This window comes from Cupressus sempervirens, chromosome 1 (assembly GCF_028749045.1).
Source record: "Cupressus sempervirens isolate cs-2001-9-10 chromosome 1, ASM2874904v1, whole genome shotgun sequence".
Taxonomy (NCBI): Eukaryota; Viridiplantae; Streptophyta; class Pinopsida; order Cupressales; family Cupressaceae; genus Cupressus; species Cupressus sempervirens.
The window spans coordinates 593,311,856-593,332,836 of record NC_143118.1 but is presented as its reverse complement, the minus strand read 5'-3'; positions in this window follow the sequence as shown (position 1 = coordinate 593,332,836).

The following is a 20,981-nucleotide window of genomic DNA, read 5'->3' as shown; positions in this document are numbered from 1 at the left end:
TATCCACAACTTTCTACAATATTCATAACTTTTTAGAATTCTACCCACACACCTTGATAAATGAAATGACAACCATTTTTATTTTATTTTTTCTATTATGCCACCTATGCACCTCGAAAATAGAAATCCTCTTTTCCTTTCTTTTCTCCTTTTTTCCTTTTTTTATTTTTTTATTATTTCTCCTCTAATTTTCGTCACTTTCTCTCTCCTCCACAATTTTTTTTTTCCCAATAATTTTTCCATGCAAGATGCTCCTGCATCATGATGAAGAGGAAAAGTTTTGAAAACTATATAAAGATTACCTTATGTGATTCAATATAATGAAGAGCAGAATTTTAAAAACTACATAACATTTAGCTTATGTGATTCAATCGATGAAGAAGAATTTTGAAGCTACAATAATATAGAAATACAATTGTTTAACAAAAAATAATGGTTTTGATGATATGATTGTTTTATATAGATACAAATTGGAATAAGTATAATTTAATAACAAATAAAGAAATCTCATATTCACAACAAGTTTCTAATTTTTTGCATATTTGTTTTGAAAACAATTCTAAAAACAATAATAATAAAATAAGTACAAGTCAATCATATATTTAAAAATCATAGATATTTCTAAATTAATATAAGAAAATTTTAACATATAGAAGATTAAATTTATAAGATTAAAAATATAAAATCATAAAAATATTAAAGAAACTTGACATCTTTCTAAAATTAATATATTTAATTTTAAAAATGTTAAATCAATATAAATATTAACAAGTTACTAAAAGCACATGTTTTATAAAAAAGATTCTAAAATAATAATAATTACAAATTACAATGAATTAAACTAAATATATAAATATATAAATATATAATAAATAATATAAAATATGTTAACAATTACATCATAGTATTATTTATTAGAAAGTTGAGTTTCTAAAATTCATATATTTTAGATTCTAAATTACTACTAATATACAAAAATATATATTATATATAAATTAGATATTAAAATATCTTATATTGTATTATACATATATTAGATATATTTTAATATAATGTTATATCTATATTACTAAGTGAAGCATTATATTATCCTTATAAGAGATTTTGACGGTTTATTAAGAAATCTAATTGTCAAATTTATGGTTTTAAAATTTTTTAGCCCATCAATATGTATGGTCTTAAAAAAAATAGCCTATCATATATGATTAAAATATTGAACAATGCCAATACGGCCATCAATTTCCAAGCTTGCCATGAACATTCCTAACTTATTCTCTAATTCCACTTTGATTCCATTTTTGACTTGACTTGCCAATTGATTCCATAGTATTTTTGTATTATTACCAAAATGGGCTCCATGAACTTTCCTAACACCTTCCCTACATGATTTGACTTGCCAATTGATTCCATACTTTTGTGTTCCACATTTCCTACATGACTTGACTTGTCAATTGATTCCATACTTTTGTGTTCCACCTTCCCTACATGACTTGACTTGACTTGCCAATTGATTCCATACTTTTGTGTTCCACCTTTTCTACATGACTTGACTTGCCAATTGATTCCATATAGGCCTGGAATTTGACGGTCACCCTTGCCTGTCATATGATTTTTCAATGACGGCTAATTTTTTTTCTTGCCTTTCATTTTATGTTTTAAGAAAAAAATTGATTGTCAATTTTTTTAGTTTTAAGATAATTTAAAAGATCATTTTGAATTTAAATATTTTATAAATGAGAATAAAAAATATTAAATAATAATATGTTCAAAATTATTAAGGAATGACTTAAAATTATAAATCAGTAATATATACAAAAATCTTAAATAAAAAAGAAGTTTCTAAATTAGTAATATAAAAATACATAAAAATAAGTTTTTAAAATTTATTATATTCTTATTTCAACAAAGATTCTGAATTAATATAATATGTAATCATCAAAGTAGAAACATATCTAGAAACAAACAAGAAATAGAAACATATATAAAATAAAATAGTACATATTTATCGTGCATATATATTACACATAATACATATTATAAAATCACATTTTTTGTATATTATTAAATAAAATACTAAGTTGCCTATAACAAGTATTGATGATTTACTAATAAATATATTGTCATATTGACAGTTCTCTAAAATTTTAGCCTATCATTTCATACGATCATACAATTTTTCAACCTATCATATATGGTTAAAAAGTGCAAAAACGGCCAATACGACCATCAAATTCTAGGCCTGGATGGTAAAAGATTCTTCTACTGTTGCAATTTTGGACATTGCAACTGGCGTCTGGTGTGACCGTTGATTGGCGGAGTTTCCTTGTTTTTGGGACAATGCATATGGAAGCTTGTTTTTGAGCCCCATGGCTCTGTCTACTCCTCAGGCCACAAGCCTTTGTTTTTCATTGGCACATAGGTATTGGATGTTGTGTTGTTGTGAAGCACTCTGCCTTGGACTTATGGTGTAGTTTTAATGCCATGTCCCCTCTTGGGCCCACTTAATCATCACCGACGCATGGTGGAGTTTGATTCCTATGCAGAGGATTTCTAGCATTAACCATGGTTTGTGAGTTGGGTGGCGAATTTCTTTCACTACATGGGGCGTTTATTTCTTGGAGCTTTTTTTTCCACACATTTTTTTTAAACACATGCCTTATTGTCTTGGCCATCGATTTTTAATCCAACATCGACCATTTGATCTGACAATAATGTCTTTTGCAACATCCTATTTTGTGTATGGCGATCGAAGATTTTTTTTTTGATAAGGGTCATTTTCAGGCTTTTTTTTGTCTTGACGACTATTTGGCCATCAAATTTGGGCTCATCACTTGCAAACATCAGTGCTGCATTACCACTGCATCACCACTTCCTATCACCTCCTTGGCCTATGTTTAGACCTACCTTTTCTTTTTTGCTCATATCTTGGGCATACGAACTTCATTTTTTGCAAACAACATATTGCTAGAAAGTTGGTTCCAAGCTCATCAGAGTAGTATAGTTAGTTTTTTGTTTTGATGATTTTTTCTACTGTCAAAGTCTAGAGTTTAGTTTTGCACTCTGGAAGACATATCTTGAACATCTGATCTCCGATTTTGGAATTCTGTATATTGTTAGAAAGGTCTTTCCGAGCTCTTTCCAATGATGCTAGTTGTTTTTCCAGAATCTACTCCAAGTAAATTCTATTCATTCTTCTGCATTTTTGCATTCTGGTAGATAACTTGGTTGTTTTAGGTTTGAGGATCAATTTCTTTGCTTCAAATGAATCGTCATGACTTGTACTATCTATTGTATTAGTCTTATGTATCTTCTAGTCTATTTTAGACATCATTTTTATGCATTCTTGCAAACGCACTAAGATAAAGTGCCATATTGCATCTGTATTTTTGTTTTAGTTGTTTGCCTTGTTTTTCCTTCTGATTTGAGCAGTGTCATCTAAGGACACTTGTGCAGATTACTATATTCTTGGGACTCACCATATCTTGTGCCTTATTGTACATGCACTACTTTGATAAAGTGCAATGGGGGGTTGATGTTTTTCCTTTGTTTTTCATCTTCCTTTGTCTAATGAGTGTCCCCTCGGTGACATTAACCTCATGACGTGTCTGAGATTGATCACCTTAGTACACACATATGTACTCTTTTTTGCATCTTGATCGTGGTTCCTTGACATGCAATTCTTTTGGCCCACTTTTCTAGTTGCCTATCACCTCACCCTTGTCTACATTAGGGGGGGGTTCTTCTATTGTTCCTCATTCTTCCTTGGTTCATTTGATCAACTCTTCAGGGTTTTGTGTTTCAACCATATGTATCTTCAAGTTCAATTGTTTGCCTTTGTGTGCCTCCTAATTTGATGCAAATTACAATCTACTCTACCTGGTCAGGTTCTATTTTAGTGGAGGCTTCTACATGCTTTAGTGATGTTCTTCATGATCATCTTTTTTTCCTATCTTCTAGGACATTCCCTAGTTTGGAGGCTTCTTTAGTCCTTCACTAGTTTCTTTTTAGCATTATTTCCATCTCTTTTTAGAGTAGGGTTTTGTTTTCTCTATTTCTCCTCTTTTCAGAGATTTGGTTGTGCTTGGGTACCTCATTAGGCCTTGTTTACCAAGACCCAATTCTACTTTCAGTAGTAGTTTCTAAGTTTTTAGCTACTCCCTAAGTTTGTCTTAAGGGCAGGTGTTAAAGTAATTAGATATTTCCTATTTAACTCTAGTCACTTAAGCTAAACTTTAGGCATCTAATAATTAATTCTTTTATTAATTATTTTGATGCAACCTAGGTTAAACCTTTTTAGGGTTTCAATCTCCTTTATAACGATGATCTCTCATTGTAAACATTCATTGAGATAATTCACTTTTGATAATAAAAATCTATCTTTTTGCTCATCAAGAATGTCTCATCTATGGATCTAGCAATTCCTGCCTCAATAGCTTTTTGCTTCTCTCTTCTGTAATAGGTGTTTGCATATAAGAGATTCTTGGGAGCTGTGGGGTTGATCTATCATCAACTTCAACAATGGAGACATTTTTCAATGCTTAAGGAATTTGTCTTGTTTACGGATCATACGACCTTGCAGTACATTGGAATTTAAAACAAATTGAATCAAAGACATATGAAGCGGGTCAAATATTTGCAAAATTTCACTTTTGTGTTGAAACATAGAAGTGGACAGTAAAAAAAATTATTGATGCTTTGAGTAGGAGGAGTTTCCTAACAAAAATAAAGGTTGAAGTACTTGGTTTTGATGATTTAAAGATTCTGTATGAAATTGACCTTGTTTTAGCAGAACCTTAGAAATATTGTATCACTTGACACCTGAACAAGATAAGTGGATTGACTATTTTATTTAGGATGACATGCTATTCAAAGGAATTAAACTTTCCATACCTAGAGGATCTATGAGGAGTAATATCATTAAAGAAAAGTATAGTGGTGGACTTGTTGGACATTTTGGAATTGATAAGACAGTTGATTATTGAAAGATACTATTGGCCACAAATGTATAAGGATGTTCAGAAATTTGTGAAAACTTGTGGAATTTTTCAAGTAGTAAAAGGAACTAGTCTGAATTTGGGTTTATATTCACCTTTTTCTATTCATAATAGACCTTGGGAAGATATAAGCATGGATTTTGTACTTGGATTGCCTAGAACGTAGAGAGGTTTTGATTCTATCTTTGTGGTAGTGGATAGATTTTCTGAAATGGCACATTTCATACCTTGCAAGGAAACATCTGATGCAATACATATAGAAAAACTATTTTTTTAAAGAGGTAGTGAGGTTGCATGGATTGTTGAAGACATTTGTTTGAGACAAAGATACTAAGTTCACTGGATACTTTTGGAAGAAGTTGGGTACTGAGATTAAGTTTAGTTCTACATTACACCCTCAGACTAATGGAAAAATTGAAGTTGTGAATAGAGTTTTGGGTAACTTGTTGAGATGTTTGGTTGGAGGTAAGCCTACGAATTGGGATTCGGTCTTGACATGAGATAAATTTGAATATAAAAACTTTGTGAACAGAAGTAATGAGAAGACACCTTTTGAGATCATAAATGGATTACACCTTGGAGGAACTATAGAATAGAGAGACTTGAGTAAAGAAGAAAAGAGTAGTGTTGATGCTGAAGATTTTGTGAGTTTCATAAAGTATTTGCATGATGATGTAAGAGATACCTTGTAGATTAGTACTCATAAATATAAACAACAAGTTGATTAGAGGAGAAGACATAAATCTTTCAATGAAGGTGATCATGTAATGGTTTATTTGAAGAAAAATATATTTCTAGTTGGAACATACAACAAATCAAAGACGAAGAATTTTGGACCTTGTAAAATTCTGAGAAAGTGTAACAATGGAAATGCTTATGATGTAGAGTTTCCTGAAGATATGGATATTTCACCCATATTCAACATTTATGATATCTTTGAGTACCATGAGCCTAAAAGTGAGTTGATTGATCATCCAAATTATCTAAAGAAGGAAGAGGAAAGTTGAACAAATCTCAAATACTAGAATAAGCACTAGCACCAGAGGAAAGGATTGCATGGAATACCATGTTCAGTTAAAAGGAAAAATAGTTGAGAATAGTTCATGGATATCATAGTTTGAACTAGATCTTTATGATTAAGGTCAAAAAACTCTTGAGTCCTAATGTGGACATTAGTTCTTCTCTTACCCCAGGTGTCTAATGCAGGAGCATCTTGGCTTAACAAGCAATCTTGCATGAACCAAAAATATTTCTTATTTTTTGTACTAGTATGTTGTTCAAAAATTAGTTATTGTCTCTTTTGGATTGAGGTTGAGCATAGTTGACATCATGTCAAGGACCTATCATAGATTATTGTCCTAAGTGTGCACATTTTGATGTTTGTTATTCTTCAAGTTTTTTGTTGTTCTTTGTGGTCTCTATTTCCTACAACTTTCTTCTAGCGAGGCATATTGTTTCTATTCATGTAATTATAATTGATGATGTGGGATCTTGCATTGTAGGGAGATGACTCCAAACTTCCGTATGGACCCATCCTTAAGTGTGTATGATCCTATGTTTTCTTTCTCATGGGTTTTGGGTTACTCTTCCAAGACTGGACCTATAATGTAATTAAATGCTTGATTAGTCGTCTTGTGGCTTAGTTGGCTATATAAGAAGCTTGGTAAGATTTAGTAAATTGGATAGGGAGGAGATTGTAGATTTAGAATATGATATATAGGAGTAGATGATAGAAGATCTGAGCTTGGACTCTGGATTGTAATTCTAATTCTATATAATGTCACAACTCGGAAGGCATCATAGTCGAGCATGTTCCTATTTTATTATGTAAAGTTAAATAATTACACCTATTGAATTGTTGCATATGGCCTTGTGTTCCTTGTGTGTACTTGTTTAAGCTTCCATGTATAACTCTTAGCCAAGGTATCTTGGGGTTCTCTCCTTGATATACCTCAGCCCTATGACACATATCTATTGGTGGACCTTCTATTGTCAATGTCACCAGCCCAATTTGAATTCACATAGCTAGGAATGCAAACATAATGTCAAGATACAGTAGGATTACCATGAAGACATAAGAAATACTCAAATTTTTCCCTCAAAAATCTAATCACTCTCTTAACTACATCCCAATGTACCCTTCCAAGATAATTCATATACCAAGTAAGGACTCCCACTGCTTGGGCAACCTTGTATAGACCATAGCATACACACTACAACAGTTGGGGTCTAATTGCAATGGAAATTTGCGACATCGATGTAATTTGTGGTGATTTTCATTTTTTAAAAAATTTTTCCCTAACGTCGTCGCAATACCGATGTTGGTGTCATAATTGTGACACTTGGGTGAGTAAAAATTTAAAAAAATGACATAAATCATTCCCCATTTTTTTGATTTTGGAGAGATGTGTGCGAAAGAGGGTGGAGAGCTTCGAATGAGGGTGGAGAGCTTTGAACATTGTCATGCCCTGTGATCGGTGCATTTCATTTTCATTCCCTTGTGATCTCTACATTTCATTACCGTAACCTTTCTCTGTGACTTCATTTTCATGTCATGCCCTTGTGATCTGCGTGCCCTTGCTCTGCGATTTTCTTCAAGGGCTATGAAAATGTTCTTTTATTGTCCTTCTAAACATGTACCTCTTTATATTTCCTTCTAAACATGTATATCTTAGAGATCTTTTTTAAGGTGCTTATTACATCTTAGCACAATAGAAAAATTGATCTTGCTACATATATATTCTAGAATCCAAATAATAAAGCAATAAAACTTACTCAACCCATGCTAATTGACTTACCTCAAGATCCTACACAAAAATAATGTATACCAGGAAAAATGGGCAGAGTTCGCAATTTTTTTTACAAAAACATATCATAGCAAATGTTTTTAGAAAAAAACTAGCCATAACCTAGTTAAATGGGTCTAGTTATTGATTAGTTGGGTTGATTACAAATTCCTATAGAACTATCATAAAATTAGGTAAAATAAAATGAACAATCAGTTGTTTCTAGCTAGCAAGATCAAATACAATTTTCCAAGGTGATAAAATTGCATATGTAGATGTATCACTTGCATGTTAGGCATGAAGCACATTCCCCAATTTATAACAAATGGTTGGATATAAAGGCTCCATAACCATGCATATATTGGCACAATCTCCCTGCGAGGATCCCAACTATCTACTGTTGCTATTAATTTGAGCATCTTTATTTGATCCAAAATGTTATGAAGTACTACTGGTAGTAACTTATCACATGTCTCTAGAAAAAGTAACATAGGGTCAAGGTCCCTTAGCTCCCAAGAATTTGTAGCACCTATTCTCACTACTAGAAGAATAACTTTAGTGAAGAGTTGAGTGTAAAGAGTTGAAGAAGCAAGTTCTTCTTCTGTGTAAATGCAATAATCACAAGTCTCATTCCCTTGCAAAAGCCTCTGCCACAATGACATTACCTCTAAACCATGCAACAAATGTTGAAGTGGTTCCCAACCTTGATACACTCTTATAAGAAATGGATACTTGGGATCATCGCAGGGAGAATATGCCAATACTTGAAACACTCTTATAAGAAAATGCAAATGCAATAAATGAAAAATTGCATAGCTTGTAGTCCTCTTGATATTTGGACTGTAGATTCTCAAAGACACTTGAAAGTGATTCTGATGTCATAGTACCTACCGCAACACTTTCTTGGATTCTATCTAATTACTCCCATAATATCCTCTATGTTGTCTAGTTGTTGTTTCTATCATGCAGTCTCTTTCTAAAGCCACTCCTTCTCATTCTCTTTCTAAACCTGCTCCTTCTCCTTCTCTCTCATGCCTTAAATTTTGATTATCAAACTTCTAAATATCTACCTCTACCATATCTAAAATCAACTTCACATTGTGTTGTAACTCTAGCATAAGTGTTTGATCATTGATAGATTTCATTTCAGCATTCAAGTTTTCAAGATTGGTCAACACCCTCACTTGCGGACCTCTCATGTCAAGTACTTTTTGTACTGTTTTAACACCATGTTCTTTCTTTTGAGCTAATAGTTCTCTAGGTGCATTTTCTTGTAAAACATTAATTTTTTTGAACAATTGTAAACTCTTAGAAAGTGCATTGTTGTTTTATGTATGTATGTATATATGTATGTATGTATGTGTCTATGTATGTATGTATGTATGTATGAATATATATAGAGAGATCTTGTGAATTGTGGAATATGGATTATGGATTATAAAAAAAATTTAAAAAGAAAAAACAACATTAATCATTCCCCATTTTATTTGATCTATTGTGGAGAGTTGTGCGCAAAAGAGGGTGGAGAGCTCTGAATCAGGGTGGAGAGCTTTGAACATTGGTGGAGATCAATGGAGATCTAGGATTTTGTTGTTGTTCCCTTGTGATCGCTTCATTTCATTTTCATGTCATGCCCTTGTGATCTTCATGTCCTTTCTCTACAATATTCTCCAAGGGGAGAAGAGGTACCTATGTAAATGTTCTTTTTCTTTTCCTTCTAGACATGGATCTCTTTATATTTCTCTTAGTAGGTAATAAAGAAGCTTCTCTTTATGTATATGCATGTGTATATATACGTATACACACACATGTATGTTTCTATGTATGTATGTATGTATGTATATATAGAGAATCTTCTCTTTATGTATATGTATGTGTATATATGCATACATACACACAAATATGTGTGTGTCTATATATGCATTTATGTATATATACAAAGAGATCTTTTTTAAGGTGCTTAATACATCTTAGCACAACAAAATAATGATCCAATTGCATACATATTCCACAATCCAAATAATAAAATAATAGAACTCACTCAATCCATGCTAAGTGACTTACCTCAAGATCCTACACACAAATAATGCAGATTAGGAAAAATGGGCAGAGTTTGCAAGAAATTTTACAAAAACATATCATAGTAAATAATTTTAGAAAGAAACAAGCCATAAGCCAGTTAAATGGGTTTAGTTTTTGATTATCTAGGTTGATTAAAAATTCCTATAGAACTATCATCAGATTAGGTACAATAAAATGAACAATTATTTGTTCTCAACTAGCAGGATCAAATACAGTTTTGCAAGGTGATAAAATTACATGCATCACTTACATGCCAGACATGAAGCACATTCCCAAACTTATAATGGATGGTTGGATATAAAGGCTCCATACTGATGCAGAGGTAAGGGTGGCGGGAGTCAAAACAAAGTTAATCCCACTTAAACCTATAAGGGAAGTACAAGGTTCCCCAAACCCTCTACTAAGAAAAAAGTACACAAATAACTCCAACACCTTCCCAATGATTAGGAAGGGTGTCTTAGGCCAAATCAAGGTGGATTCAAAAGGTTTCAACCAATTTTTGGTCCTCAATAACATCCAACACCCAAATCCCTCAAATTGCCCTAGAGGCCTAATTGATTTCCCAATAGCCCTGCAGCGACACAAAAGTGAACTTTCCTCTCAAACTTTCAAAAAAACTCCCCAAAAAAATGGTGGATTCAAATACCCATTAAGATATACTACAACATATTAGAAGGATTCCATGTGTTCCTTTGGACCATATCCTATTGTTACAATATTGTGGCTCAAAAATGCATGAAAAGAGGGCAATTTAACAAAGCAACTACACTTTTCTTGTATTCCCAAGACCCCAAACTCTGAATAGTGTCTCCTTATGTTGTAAATGTTCCAAATACAAATCAAATTAGTCCCAAAACTTCTATAACCCCAAAAGCCCCACATCAGTCTCCTACAAACCCTCAAAGGTTGGGTTTTCTAAATCTTTGCTTTCCAACCACCTTCAAATTCAATTGAAGGTTGTTTCACCTTGTCTCCAACATACCAAAGCACTTCCAATCATCAAAAATTGACCTCTAATGGCTAGAACTCATGTTGTTGCTCCATAGCCATGAATTTAGTGCCCTTTACTTCACAAACTCCAATGGTGATCACCAATCCTTAGAATTTCCTATCAAAACATCGTTAAATATGATTTCTACATACTATTAAAAGATCATTCAATAAGAATAAAACTCCTACATTCATGGAATGATCAACATTTCAAGTAGAAACTCAAACTTGTTAATGAAAACAATGAAACCCTTAAAGCAGCGAAAACAAACTTGAAAGGAATAAACTTCAAAAATCTTAGTGCATTAGGAATTGATCAAAAAATATTCAAAAAGGCTTATGAGATCATAAGACTACAAGATATCAATGATAGTCAAGCCACCATGCACCAAATGCTTGAAAAATGAAGTTTTTATTGGCTCTCTTTACATAGTTTGTACAATTGATCAATCCCAATACTGATCTCTTTGTAGAATGCCTCAAACTTGACTTAATAGAATCCCTTACAACTATCCCAACTGATTTGGATTGGTTTTGATGCCTAGTTATGTCTAAAACTCATTAAATCTAATTTCTCCCAAAAATGGAACTAACTGTTGGGATTCAAATATTTGAATTTCCCAACTTACAATTTATTGAATAAAACAACTAATTAACCCACTAAACTTGCCTATTAGGTCTTCAAGACCAATGTATCCAATCCTAAACCTTTCTAAGTCTCCTAAGGACCCAATTAACTCCAACACACCATTATGCCCATATTTCACTATCAAAGATCCTAAGGTCCTTAACAAGCCCTTTAGGATTCATTACATATTTATCATCTTTAAAGCCTTCTAAGGCCATGATTGGCTTCAACACATGCCAATTTTTTGGTTTAAACTCCTCCTTGCCTTTGATCCATCTTTTGTCTTCTTTAGGGATCCTTGCATGTCTTGGTGCTCCTGCATCATATATGTTGGCCCAACAATGGAAGCCAAGGATGTAACCATGCATGTATTGGCACAATCTCCCTATGAGGACCCCAAGTATCTACTAATGCTATTGATTTGGGAATCACTATATGATAGAATGTTATGAAGTACTAAAGCCAATAGTAACTTCTCCCATGTCTCTAGAAAACGTAGCATAGGTTTAGGGTCCCTTGGCTCCCAAGAATTTGTAGTAGTTATTCTCACTACTGGAAGAATACCTTCAGTGAAGAGTTGAGTATAAGGAGTTGAAGAATCAAGTTATGTTTTTGTGTAAATTCCATAATCACAAGGCTCATTCCCTTGTAGAAGCCTCTGCCACAATGACATTACCCTTAAACCATGCAAATGATGTTGAAGTGGTTCCCAACCTTGAAACACTCTTATAACCAATTGCAAAGAAACTGTAGATGCAACACATATATTACTATTATTTATGTATATGTATGTGTGTGTATATGTATATATGTATGTATGTGTGCATTATGTATATATACACATGTATATGTATGTATATACATACATACATACACATATGCATGTGCCTATGTATGTATATATACAAAGAGATCTCGGCACAATAGAAAAATTGATCTAGCTTCATACATATTCCATAATCGAAATAATAAAACAATAAAAATCACTCAAACTATTCTAAGCGACTTACCTCAAGATCTTACACAAAAATAATGTAGACCAGAAAAAATGGGTAGAGTTCGACAAATTTGTTACAAAAACATATCATAGCAGATATTTTTAGAAAGAAACAAGCCATAACCCAGTTAAATTGGTCTAGTTGCTGATTAGTTGGGTTGATTTCAAATTCCTGTAGAACTATCATCAAATTAGGTACAATAAAATGAACAATTAGTTGTTCCCAACTAGCAGGATCAAATATAGTTTTCCAAGGTGATAAAATTGCATATGTAGATGTAATTATGTATGTATGTATGTATGTGTATATGTATGTATGTATGTATGTATGTGTATCTATGTATGTATGATGTGTATATGTATGTATATATATATATGTATGTATGTATATGTATATATATGTGTATATATAAATACATACACACATATGTGTGTCTATGTATGTATGTATATATACAAAGAGATCTTTTGGATTGTGGATTATGGATTATAAAAAACAATAGAAAAACACAACAATAATCATTCTCTATTTGTTTTGATCGATTGTGGATAAGGGTGGAGAGCTCCGAACGTTGGTGGAGATCAATGGAGATCTAGGATTTTGTTGTCGTGCCCTTGTGATCACTGCATTTCATTGTCATGCCCTTGTGATCTCTACATCTCATTGGTGTGCCCTTGTGATCTTTGTATATGCATGTATGTATGTATGTATGTATGTACATGTACCTATATATACATATGTATATGTATAGACATGTGTATATATACATACATAGACACACATATGTGTGTGTGTCTATGTATGTATATATGTATCTATGTAAATAGAGAGACCTTGGCACAACAAAAAATCAATAAAACTCACTTAACACATAACATGACCACAGATGCGATAGCAACACCTATTGGTAAGTAGATTCTTCTTTTTCTCTCTCATTTTTCATGTGTTAATTTCACTTGAACTATTATTTCTTAGGGGGAATTTTTTAATATTGGATTCATTTTATGTACGAGGCAATGAGGACATTCCTGGATGTACTCATGTTAGATGTACAAGAATCACTAAACAATTGTGATGAATTTCTCATGAGCAATGAAGATGGACTTGCTCTAAGAGTAGCCCAACTTCTAGGTACTTTAAAGATTGATCATTTCTTTAAAAATTTAGATGTTAATAGGAAATTAGATGTTGGGGGGTGGGGGAGGGTGGGTGGGGCCAAATGAGCTTCCACCTTCACATGGTTGGCCCTAATTAGTAGAGAATATTAGACTATTCTCGAAACCAAGTGAAGCTCAACATTAACCTATGATTGCATGACAACTACCTGTGTGAATCTCTTGGTTTCATGCAATGCAGAAGGAGGCCATAGTTCAATATGCAATCTCAATTCATATGCATATGACATCAGGAGGAGTTGAAAAATACAATAGGTTTACATTTTTGTTAGAGTTCTTTAATTAGATATTTTAAATTATAGACCATCACGAACATTATAACTTTGTCTCTTGTAGCTAGAGTTTTAATGTTCATGATGGTCTATACTTTTAAAAACTTAATAGACCTATTCAATAAATGTAATCATGTTGGATTTTTTTCAGCTATGCCTATTGTCCATGCATATAGAACACAACTGCATGTGCATTCTCAATTCAGACTAGCAGAATCTTATTTTGGATGCAACGAAAAAATGACATGCACCAGAACATGGGAAAATGATGCCACTTTTGTAGGTCTAGAACCTTTTTTGCACCTTAAAGATTAATCCTTTCTTAAAGATTTTAGATGTTGAGGGGGAGGGGGGATGGGGCCAAATGAACTTCCACCTTCACATGGTTGCCTTTGATTAGTAGAGAATATTAAACTATTCTCAAAACCAAATGAAGCTCAACATTAACCTATGATTGCATGACAACAACAACACATGTGGCTCTCCAGTAGCAAGAGGACAACAAAGGACTTAAACATGTAGCCATCTGATTACAAATATCCATTCCATTCATCAGTGCTTTGATATAATTTGTCACTTCTATAACTTATTGTAGTTTAACATGAATTTAACTTCTTGGTCACATCTATAGTAATCAAATTGAGGGGTAAAACCTGAATTTATGGTTTTTTTTTTAATAATTCAGCTATCCATAACAATTGTGATGACAAGTTCTGACAGCTAGCCATCACTTGGACGACACAGTTGTTGCAATTATGATGATCTATTTTGACTGTTCAACGTCGCTTTATTATCACAGTTGTCGCATGTGTTAAAATTGCTTTAGAATAACTGAGAGGGGGGGTGAATCAGTTATTCAAGGTCCAAATGTCCTATTTAAAATTTTCACTAAGTGTAGTGAACTCATTCAACCATTCATTCATCCATACTTTAACTTATCTAATCAGCAAGTTACTGTAAATCAACATGCAAGTATAACACATAAGAAATCAACAAAAGACACAGTGATTTACATGAAAACCCAATTTGGGAAAAACCACCAGTAACATGCTACTCAATTTTCACCCTTCCAAATTGATGCCCTATGAAAGGCCTGCCCTATTTAAGGCTTACAACACACTGTCAAATGTGACCTTGTTAGAGGATTTATCCACCCTGTTAGAGGTGAGCCTAGTTAAAGGACTTTAGAACATTCACTAGGAATGCCACCCTATTAAAGGATTTACAAATGGTTGTTAGGCCAACCTAAGTCCATGGGATTTTTCATATCTAATACAATTGCTAGAGAGTATTAGAAAATCTTGACCTGACTACAACATACAACTTATCTTGTAGATCACAGATCACTTCTCAGCTCATACCCTTGCCTGGCATTCAATCTCTGCAACTCTTGACAACTTGCCTTCCTTTCAAGCTTAGTCCTTTTTGAGTCTCCACACTCAATGTACCAGTGCAATCATCTCTTCATGACCACTTATAGAAGCAAAGCCTCTGTGCTCTTCCTTCACCTAGATGTCTCCTCCTTGACACCCTTTCAACCACTTCATAGATTTGGCTCTTCAACATCAACAATATGAGCAACTCTTTGCTTCTTGGTCTATAAATTCTTAAATAGAAGTCTTGAAGTACCATTTCCTGCTTGATTCTTCCATTTTTCAATTTCAATTCGCATGGATTAGGTAGGATTCATTGCATCTAACCCATATTCTGTTTCCTTTAGAAAATTCTTGAATAATCCTTTAGAATTCACCCAAAAATGGTTTGCATAGGATTTTGTGCCAACAAATCCTCATCCTTATCTTTCAGCTTGTTCACAAAATTCAATGTAACCACTATGTTGGCTTATATTTGGCGAATCTTCATCTTTTGAAATAATGCAACAGCTCAGCACTATTGAAATACTAGTGCTCGACACATACTATGTTACTCAGAATCAACTGTGTTTTTCCTAATGCTTGACACCTGAAGATCACTCGGCACCAACTAAATTTTTTTTGATGCTCAACACCTGATCTTTAGTCAGCACATGAAGATCACTCAATAGACACTAGAAATGTCTGTTACTCAGCTTCTATTGAAAATTTTCTCAGCTTCAACTAACTTGCTCCGCACCTACTAATGATCTTAGTTTAAGCTTTGTAGTTAACCTTGTTACAACTTCTTCCTCCAATAATTTTAAGTGTGACCAACCTCTGTATCTTTGAGTATGTTACTGATACATTACTTAACCATTCTCTTAACTGATCCTTGCACTTCATTACAACATCATAACTCAACCTTTCTCTTAGGTTCTCTTGTTACATCTAGTTGATCAAATCCTCTTCATCAATCAACTAAGTGATAGTACTTGGATCTTATAAGAAAATGTCATTTGTACAAATAGTAGGTTTGACATCAATGACAAAACAATGATTGAAAATATTCTTTTACAACAATCTTCCTCTTTGATCTTCAACAACAATGAGCTTTTCAATCAGATTTTCAACAATCTCCCTCTTTGGAATTGATGGCAAATCAAACTGATCAACCATCATACTAAACCATTCAACCACAAGCTTACTTGGTTAGAACAATAAGTTAAATGCCAAAAAGTAAATTGTAGCTTCACATCTTCTTCTACTATTCTGATTGCTTCATTTCAGATTCTCCCTCTTTGCTACTGTATCTTTGTTGTTTTCCTTTCTCCCTCTATATTGTTCATCTTTTGCTATTCTGATCAACCTCTAAAATCTCCCTCTATCTTTATTTGATCACTTGTTTACTTCTCCCTCTTTGAAAACAATGCCAAAGATGTATTAGCATCTTAATATGTAAATGTAGCTCTTACAGGTTCATTCAATTTCTCCCTCTGTCACCTTGCTTGTGACTGATTTGAAATTTCAGCACTTCTACTACTTTAGGCATGGATCCCAAAGTAAAGATCTTATGCATCAATGTAGAAAATCTTCAACATTCAACTCTTTTGATGCAGGGCATACTTACTTTTTGGTTCAAGTAGCCTTAGCTAGGGGTATCACCCCTAACTTACCTCTAAAATACTCAAAAGCATCTTTAGGTAGTGTTTTTATGAAGATATTAGCAATTTTTTCCTTTGAGCTAACATATTCCATATTCACTTGTTTGTCTTCCACCAGTACTCTTACATAGTGATACTTGATTGCAATATGCTTAGTTTTAGCATGCATTACTAGATTCTTTGATATGTTAATGGCACTTGTATTATCACAATAAAGTATCACAGGCTCATTTACTTCTTCCTTCATACCTTGCAGCAAGTGTTTGATCCATACAATATTAGTGCAATTTATTGCAGCCGCCACATATTCAGCTTCAACAGTAGACTGTGAGGTGCAACTTTGCTTTTTGCTTGTCCATGTAATCAACCTTCTTCCTAAGAAAAGTGCTCCTCCATTGGTGTTTTTTCTATCATCAATGTTGCCTCCCCAATCTGCATCACTATAGGCTTTTAGTTCAAACTTTTCATTTTTCTTTTAGTACAAACCAAAGTCATTAGTACCTTTTAGATATCTCAATATTCTCTTCACTGCCATTAAGTGATTTTCTCTAGGATTTGCAAAAAATCTTGCTACTATTCCAATAGCTAATGCAATGTCTGGTCTACTATGTACAACATATTGCAGCTTCCCAATCATTGACCTATACAATGTCGAATTTACTTCACCAGACTCATCATTCTTCGATAGTTTATGGCCTATTGCCATTGGTGTGCTAATTGGTTTTGAGTCTTCTAGCCCAAATGTTTTGAGTACTTCCTCGATGTATTTGGATTGGGTCACAAATATGCCATGCTTTAACTAATGTACTTGTAGTCCAACAAAGAATTTGATTTCTCCAAACATTGACATCTCAAATTCATGCTTCATTTGATCAGCAAAATCTTTGCATAAAACATCTTTTCCTCCAAATATTATATCATCAACAAAGATTTCTAATATCAAAATGTCTTTACCTTCCTCAGCTTTGATGTAGAATTTATTGTTGTCATCTATTCTTTCAAATCTTATCTTCACAAGATATTTGTGCAACCTCTCATACCATGCTCTAGATGCTTGCTTCAATCCATAAAGTGCTTTGTGTAGCTTGCAAACCGTGTCCTTGTTCTTCTCATCAACAAATCCCTCTAGTTGTTCTATGTAAACTTCCTCTTCCAGTATACCATTCAGAAAAGCAGACTTTACATCCATTTGGTAGACTTTGAAACCTTTGTATGTAGCATATGCAAGTAATTTTCTTACTCCTTCCATTCTTGCAGCAGGGGCAAATGTCTCTCCATAATCTAGTCCTTCTTCTTGTGCATAGCCTCTGCAAACTAATATGGCTTTGTTTCTTGTTATCTTACAATTCTCATCAAGTTTGTTTCTAAACACCTATTTTTTACCAATCACATTCTTATCAGCTGGTCTAGGAACTAGAGACCATGTTTTGTTCTTCTTAATCTGATCTATCTCTTCTTTCATGGCCTTATACCAATCATCATCTTGTAGTGCATCTTTTACTATTCTAGGTTCAACCTTGCTTAGAAGACATGATTCACTTCTGAGCCTATTCCTTGTCATTGGTCTGGCATCCTTATCACCAATGATTTGATCTGTAGGGTGATGTCTTCTTACATACATAGCCAATCTGGGTTCAATCCTTCTTTCCATGTTTGATCCTTCAGCATCAGAGTGATTTCGTTCTTCTTCATTTGGAATTTCATCATTCCTTTCTTGCATACTATTTTTAGAATTAGAATGTGCATTTTCTACATTTTGCAGCTTGGCTTTTGAATGTAGCTCGGCATTCACTGGTTGAGACTCAGTAGATACTAAAGTCTGTTGCTAATTCCCAACTTGATTTGCCCACTATCTTCAATAGTCATTCCTTCATAGAAGTATACAAAGGATCTATAATCCTCTGTTTGTTGACTCATCAACCTGAACTTTTGCATGCTCATCAAAATTTACATTTGCACTCTCCACAACTTTGTTAGCGTTAGTATTCAAACACTTATATGCCTTACTTCTGGTGGAGTATCCAAGGAATATGCCTTCATCACTTTTTGCATCAAACTTTCCATTCCTAGTATCTTTTAGAATATAGCATTTATAACCAAATACTTTGAAATGTTTAACATTAGGTGAATGACCATACCATAATTCAAAAGGTGTTGCATTTGTACCTTTCTTGACTTGAACTCTATTTAGTGTGTAGACTGTAGTACTTATAGCTTCTCTCCAGTACATTAGTGCAACATTTTTCTCCATCATCAAGGTTCTAGCACAGTAAATCATTGACCTATTCCTCCTTTCAGCAATACCATTCTGTGGTGGAAATATTGGTGCTAATGTTATCCTTTTAATACCTTTGTCATTGCAGAATGTTTCAAACTCTCTTGATGTGAACTCACCGCCTCTGTCTGACCTTAGGCATTTCAAGTTCTTTCCTATTTTCTTCTCAACTCTAGCCAAATACCACTTAAACATTTGGAATGCATCAGATTTTTGCTTTAAGAACACAGTAGTCATCATCCTAGAATAGTCATCTACAAATAGCATTATGTATATGCCTCCTAGGTAGCTTTGCACTTCTATTGGGCCACATAAGTTTGTATAGACTAACTCTAGTACTTCAGTTGAAGTGTATGTTTTTCTTTTGAAACTAGACTTAGTCATCTTTCCTAGTTGACATTGTTTGCATGTTGCGTTTTTAGGTTTCTTCAACTTGGTCAATCCTCTGACTTGCTTTTTCTTGCTAATGCCAGTTAGATTATCAAAGTTAACATGACATAGCCTTTTATGCCACAACCACACATCATCAAGTCTAACAACAAGACATGTTACATCTTTCATATCTAGGTAAAATAGATTACTCCTAGTTTGTTCACCTTTTCCTATCAGATTTCCATCAATGTCATAGATCTTGGCAGTTTTGTTTCCAAATTCAACTTTGCAACCTACATTGCCTAACTGTGATACACTCAACATGTTGTAGTTCAATCCTTCAACAAAGTATGCATTATCACATGAAATTTTCTCTATAAGTTTGATAGAGCCTTTTCCTTTGATTTGACATGGGGCATCATTACCAAATCTAACACTATTTGCATCATATTGAATAAAGGTAATGAACTTACTTTTATCTACTATCATGTGATGTGAGCATCCACTGTCTATGATCCACTTGTCATTCTTGTTGACACATGTAACCAATGTTGTTGCTTCATATTCATCTTTATCTGATTCATCCTTCATGGCTACATAGACTACTTCATCATCATTATCATCAGAGTCTTCTTCAACAATGTAGCATCTCTTTCCTTTCTCCTTGTAATCTTTGCTGTCATCTTTTTTTTTTCTTCATGTACTTGTTTCCTTCTTTGTAATTCTTCTTCTGTGGACATCTTATAGCTATATGACCTACTTCGTTGCAATTTAAACATATGATAGAAAGCTTATCTTTGAATTTGCCTTTACCTCTATGGAATCTCCTAGCCAGTAGTGCTTCTAAATGTTCCACATCTTCCTCATCTGTGCTGCTATCACTGGATGCATGTTTTCCTTTTCTTCTTCTCTTGCTTGATGTGTCCTCCCCAATATCTTTTATTGTCATCTTGGTCTTGAAAGTAGATTCAAGGTTCTCAGGTCTGTAGTTGTCAAAATTGGATAGCTCAAATGCAGTAAGTCTTCCCACTATTCCTTCAAAGGTTAGTGTGTTCCCTTGTACACACCATAGCTCTTGGATGGCTAAAACTCTAATAGCATAGATAGGAAGCAATGTTCTTAAGTATTTGTTGATAGTTGTCTCTTCTTCCAATTTTCCACCTAGACTTCTTATTGCACTCACCACTTCTTTCATTCTTGCAATGTACTGAGCAACATTTTCACCTTCCTCCATCTTCATTTCATCAAAATTTCCTCTTAAGCTTTCTCTCTTTTCTCTTTGGACATTCTGATCTCCTCCATAGATTTTTTTATAAGGTTTTCCACATCTTGAATGTAGTGTCATAGTCTTTGATGTCATCATATTCTGCATAGTTAAGTGCAGAGGCAATCT